This window comes from Coffea eugenioides, chromosome 11, assembly GCF_003713205.1.
Source record: "Coffea eugenioides isolate CCC68of chromosome 11, Ceug_1.0, whole genome shotgun sequence".
NCBI lineage: Eukaryota > Viridiplantae > Streptophyta > Magnoliopsida > Gentianales > Rubiaceae > Coffea > Coffea eugenioides.
Genome location: NC_040045.1, coordinates 4,070,415 through 4,076,571, shown reverse-complemented (window position 1 = coordinate 4,076,571; position 6,157 = coordinate 4,070,415). Strand labels below are relative to the sequence as shown.

Below are 6,157 nucleotides of genomic sequence, written 5' to 3'. Positions count from 1 at the left end.
TGGATTGGGCCTATTGCTGGGCAGGAAAGGAAATGTCTCGTTTATAAAATGTTTCTTTGGGACTTCACTGACGTGCACACTTTTGTGTTTCGAACCAGCCTATGACATGGTATCTGAAATTTATGTCTTCTATGTTTGTTTGTGCAGAGGCCCGTCCTGGGCCTATACACGTGGCAGTCCATGAAGGTCTGAGCTGGGTTTAGACCCCGGGTCCATGGGAACCGTCCCGCGGCCCTCCGCCGTTAGGGCTCCGAGGGGCTCCAGAGTACAATCCCGCATAGGTCGGGATTGCTCCCCCTCAGTGCGGAATTGAGGCTATTTTGGGCAGGTCCCGAAACGTACGGAGGTCGGACTCCTAAGCAGGTATAAATAATGACGCAAATCGACTGCGCAAGGTACGCTCACTGACTTCTGGACAATTACTCCCGACTGTTTATCTCTCGTGAATCTCACTCACCGGAAAACTAACTTGACCGTCGGAGTGCCCTCGGGGATGACCTCGGGGCCCCCCTATCAGATCACTTTCTTGCTCGTTTTTCAGGCTTAGGACGCGCTCTTCTCGCCAGCACGCCGAGCTCATCAGGTCAGCTCGGTCCGGGGAAGTTCCGTGCTTCTTCAGTTTGCAATATCCGAAAATTATGTTTATTTACATTGAAACGGAGTACAAATTTTCAACTTGTGTAATGCCTTGTATGATGTCTCAAACAATTGTTAATGACGAGGGATGATTTATACGTTCTCTCCCTGCTAAAATCTCTGTTTTAGTAGAATGGATTGCGTAACGATGATGACAAATAAGTTCGATTTCAAGGATTGCTAAATGTCTTTATTGGAATGACTAGTGTCTTAATCTTATTTCTTACCTTTCCAATACTAGCATATTAATTAGTACGTGCTTCATAAAATTATGCTAATTGAAAATTAGATCAATGACGCACCGACTTTCAACAGAAGAAGTACAAGGAGCCATACCCAAAATTTGAGTGACTAAATTGAGATAAGTAGAAAGTATCAGGGACCAAATAATAATAATAACAATAGTATGTCGAAATTAATGTTACGTCCCAAACGTGAAACAGTTTAACGCTCAAACCCAAAAACCCACGAGTGACTTCCCTAGTTAGCAATTACTGAGTTGAAGGAACAGGCTAACTACTTGAAGGGTTATGAGTTCATGTAGCTCTAGTAGTCTCTGTGATTTGCATGCATGCCATTCAAGTCTATCTTTTTCTTTTCTTCATGGATAGGTCAAGTCGGTTGGAAAATAATCAAATAACATCTGCTGTCATTGTCATGCACACAACATTGCTCTTGGTGCTTGCAATGCCAAAACTGGAAAATACAGATTACTACATTTTATTTAAGCATAAATTAAGATTTATTTGGCTCCTCTATACATAATTGATCCATTTTCAAGCTGGTGCCTAAGATAGCTGCTGCCTGCTGAGAATGAGTGTTTTGTATTAACTATTAACGGCATGTGAACTGCCTACGCGTTGATTTCAAACCATTAATTGGAATTTGGACAGGCAAAAGGGCATGCCTGAAGTTGAAAGATGTGTTGTATCGGGAGATTAGATATGAGCAGTGATTATAGATAGAGCACTATATTTTCATTGATGTGCAGTTTGGTTAAAAAAGGTGTCATGCAATGATCAGTCAACAACTTCTTTTAGTCATTGATCCCCGAAAGGAGTAAAAGGGTGGCGTAAGAAGTAGAAAAAATTCAACAAAATTAATACAGAGAATCAGGAACAAAAACTGTTTGGTCAATCATCAGGGTAATCTGAATCCTCCCTCGTTCATTAATGATAGCTTTGAACTGAAACCTTGGCTTGTGCCCCTCCTTGAACATATACAACGGTGCAATCTGAACCAGGTTTCAATACTTTCAACCATTGTGGAAGCTCATATATGTCCTTCTCTTGTGTTGGGTTGAGGCCCCATAATGATCCGGTAAGATTTTCAAATTTCAGCTTCAGATCGGTAATGGGCTTCTGTGATGTATTCTTGATTATCACCTTGTGGCGATAATATGTCATTTTTCCAATTGTCCATGACTTAGTTATTGAGTGGAAGAAATGAACAGGAACATCTGCATGAAGAAGATTTTGTGTGGTGACTTTGTAGTAACTTAGAGAAGAAGATTATTTGTATTTATCCATAGGAAAGACACAGGTATATGATATCTCTTCGGTATCACTAATGGTCAAGCGTTTTTTTGGTTCATGGTCATCAAAATGGATTAGCTTTGGTTGGTTTATGAGCAATAGTTAATGATCAGGACCATGAAACTTGTTGCCACAATTTTTAGTTCACGCAGAAAGAATTTTCCAGCTACACACCTGGGTTTTTCTGGTATGGTTTGGGTAGGTCATGATGGGTAGAACCTGTAAAAGAGGACAAAAGTCCATCAGCTTTTCTAATAAACTCTGAAATGAGGAGTCTACAGTGACGTTAGATGATTGTAAAAGCTTTTGTATTGTATTTTCAGAGGATAACTATGGAATCATAAATCATAACAGGAAACAAATATTCAGATGTATGTCTGGTTCTCACCAGGAGTGTTTGGGTGTGGTTTTTGAGACACTGGAGAATGGTAACCTGCAGAAAAATACAACATTATGCAAAAAGGTCGAGAGGAAAAAGCAAGAACATTGATTAGATTCTGTAAATTCAACTTGTACTCTGCAGGTTGATAAGCATTCAACTTGGCTCAAGATTTTGAAGAGTTCATCTAGGTATTTTACCCGAATTTCCAGAAAGAGATTGCAATCTGGAGAAGAGTCCAATGAGAGGAGCTACACCAGATATTGTTGGTTCTGTTTGCTCATAGTTAGACCGATCATCAAAGAACGCATCGTTGTTATTTGGACCTCCAACAAGGGCTCCATATATGACATTTGGATTTGGCTCAGGACGTCTGTACCAGCTTTCGAATCCTTGTACACATCCAACAACAGATTGAAGGGCAAAAACGGAGGCAATGGAAGAACCCCTGTGGTGAACGTGGATGGGGTAGTTTTGACCATAACCAACAACGTAGCTCATAGATTTCGGATTTTTACCCAGAAAGTAATCAGCCTGCAACCAATGTGCCAGCAGAAAGATCAGTTTAAGCCATTTATTAGAGAGAAGTAATCATTGACTTTAGGAGATCAGAATTTCAAAGTAATCAGGCAGTCATGCATGCCTGTGATTTAGCAAAACTGAGGAGATCCTGAGGTTGGATTTGGGCTTCAGGACACTTGAGTATGGAATTCCCCATTGTGAGATAATCAGAGTAGACAGCTAGGAGAAATGCAGCAGATGCAGCATACTGCATATTGTTCCACTCCCTCACATAGACTAGGCCACCTGAATTAGATTGATAAATATCAATGCAGGAATTTATGGAGTCCTGATTCTATAAACAGAAATTTTTCATTTGATTCCTAAATATATCTTGAAATAATCACATATTTTTGGATTTTGACTTTTCAGTTGAACCAATTTTTTTTTGGAAGTAGACATCTTTTGTTAACGTACTTCACATTTGAGATCCAGAACTTGAATCACATTAAGATTTACGGCAAATTTACTGACCGGGAGTGGTGGCCACATTGTAACCATCATTCTTTTGCATGCAAGCGCATGCAAAGAAATCTGCTTTAGCTTGATATTGTTGTAGAGTGGACGTGTATGCTCTACCAGCTCCATCCAATAATACCTACGTACAGAGTGAGAAGGGGAGAACATAATCAGTCATCTCGAATGATAGCCAACCCTCCGTCTATGGCATTGTACAATGGATCATGCTTTGAATCTGTTGATATTCAAAAACAGTATACCTTTGAGAGCAGAATCTGGATACCAGCGTATTTGGTGTCCCAGGAAAATTCTCTGACAGCCCAACCAGTTCCCCCCATAGGAACAGCATTGTCCACAACATATTTCAGGTAGTACTCATCATCTGTTGCTCTATATAGCCATGTGGCTGCCCACAGAAGTTCATCCTGCACCATTTATATGTGGAACAAATTAACTAATTTTGTAAGGCAACATAGAATGATGAGAGGATTCTGTGATGCAAAGCGATAAAATACTGACCGAATAACCAGATGAGGTATAGAACTGCTTAGCGCATTGGATGGAATCGTCGTACTTTCCTCTGAAGCTATCAGCAAATGAGAAAAGCTGTAGAATCCAGCCAAGTTATAAATAATTATTGAGACTTATATCATTATGCAGTAAGGGCCTGCCTTGAACTATTATTGCACTGATCATTAATTCAGCATATCTGACCTGTTTTGCGTGGACTAACAGAAGACTTGAGTAAGAAGAGTTGTAAGGCTTAAAAGCCAAAGAAGCAGCAGCCAAGGCAGCTGCAGTTTCACCAGCAAGGTCTGAGCCCGGGTGCTCGGGGTCAAGCTTGTAAGCAGTCCTCGGGGTTGTCATGTCTTCAGCTCTCTCCCAGCAGTAATGATCGGATACCCCGTCCCCCACCTGAAACTCATCCATCAGGCCACTATCATACAAGCAAGCATTCGATAATTCCCTCTCTTTTTTTTTTGCCCCTCTTAATTTTGTAAGCATACCTGTCCCCAGAGGACATTAGGCTGGGGATGAGCATTGATGAAATAATCAGTACCCCATTTGATGGCAGCCAAAGTGTGTCCCATCTGGTTCAGACGAACAATCTCATTCCTGTACTCAATAGCCCCCCATGAAAGCATCGTCATTGTAAATGCCATTGGTAGCCCGAACTTCACATGATCTCCTGCATCGTAGTAACCCCCTACCAAGTTTACCTGCCCATGCAACATTATTTATTTTCCACAAACACATAAATCGAGGATGATTCGAGAAAGTGCATATGTTAATTTGTTATATATTTATGCTCCTAAAGAGAGAGAGAGAGAGACAAAAAAGAAGAAGAAGAAGACAGACATGAGGGGGAACTTACTCCTTGAAGAAAACCATCCTTGAGTCCCGAGTCACCGCGCCATTTTACACGTTGATTCGGAGGTAATTTGCCAGACCTTTGTGCTTCAAGAAACAGCAAGGTCTTGTCCAGGGCGTCTCCATAGTCGAAGCATGAAACCCTGCAGGCTGCCTGAAAAACGAGAATACCAACTAACATGGCCAAAAGGGCTTGTGAACCACCTAACTTGGCCATCTTTGTATCTCTCTTCAGAAAATGGAAAGGTGTAGAAGATTTCTGCTTAATTGGATGAATAATTCTCCCAATTTCACACCCTATATATATATACGGGACGTAGGAGGAGAATTATATCAATTATGGTCTGATGATTTTCTTCTCTCCATAATAATTAGTGTTGAGGAAAGGAAGGGGTGGTAGCCTCCACGTTCATGTAATGAAGGAAAGCTTAACATAGAGGCGAGCTCCCCACGTTGTGTTGCATTCCATGTTTACCAACTTAATCACATATATATAAATACGGGCATTGACATTGTAATTCGTCCCAGCAAGTCAAATTTAATAACCTTTAATCATACTGCTTTATATTGTGTTATTGGTCAAACCGGAACTAAATAATAGGGTAATTTACACAATCACACCAAATCCGCTTTTAATTGTCTCCGAGCTTTCTTCACTTACCTCTCGAAATCATTTTACTTGCAGTTTTCTATTTTGCTCCCTCGTCTTTTTTTTTTTGGTAAGAAAAAGAACTAATATTAAGTTTAGAAGAGTTGTCAAATATAGTCATCTTATTAGGTATTGCAAGACCCCCCTTTTTTTTTTTTTTTTCGTAGCAGCACATTTAACTTAACTTATCATACCTCTATCCCTACATTGGGAGGAGCCTATTATAGGGAGTAATCCAACTAAACCCTAAACCCTAAACCCTAAACTAATAGAACCTGACATAGACTGATTTACCATCAGATCAGACAGGTGCACCACAAAATAAAAATGTACAGAACCGATTGTTTGAGTGATGGAGCTATAGACAACAAAATCAAGAGACTGAACAGCTCCCTCTTTGGCCAAAGTGTCAGCACATCGATTGTCTTCGCTCCCTTTGACTAAAAACTTTTAGCGCTTTTAAACATTTGGCCTCAAATTCGGTAGAAATTATCCTCATTTTTTCCCTTCTTTTCACTATTGCTAATGATTGATTTTGCATGGTTTTTAGTTTGTTTTCTTTTGATT

The 6,157-nt window shown here is 40.2% G+C and overlaps 1 pseudogene; it reads right to left on the bottom strand.

Moving 5' to 3' along the window:
- Positions 1–1,805: 1,805 nt before the first annotated feature.
- LOC113754372 lies at positions 1,806–5,158 on the bottom strand (annotated as a pseudogene).
- Positions 5,159–6,157: the final 999 nt, after the last annotated feature.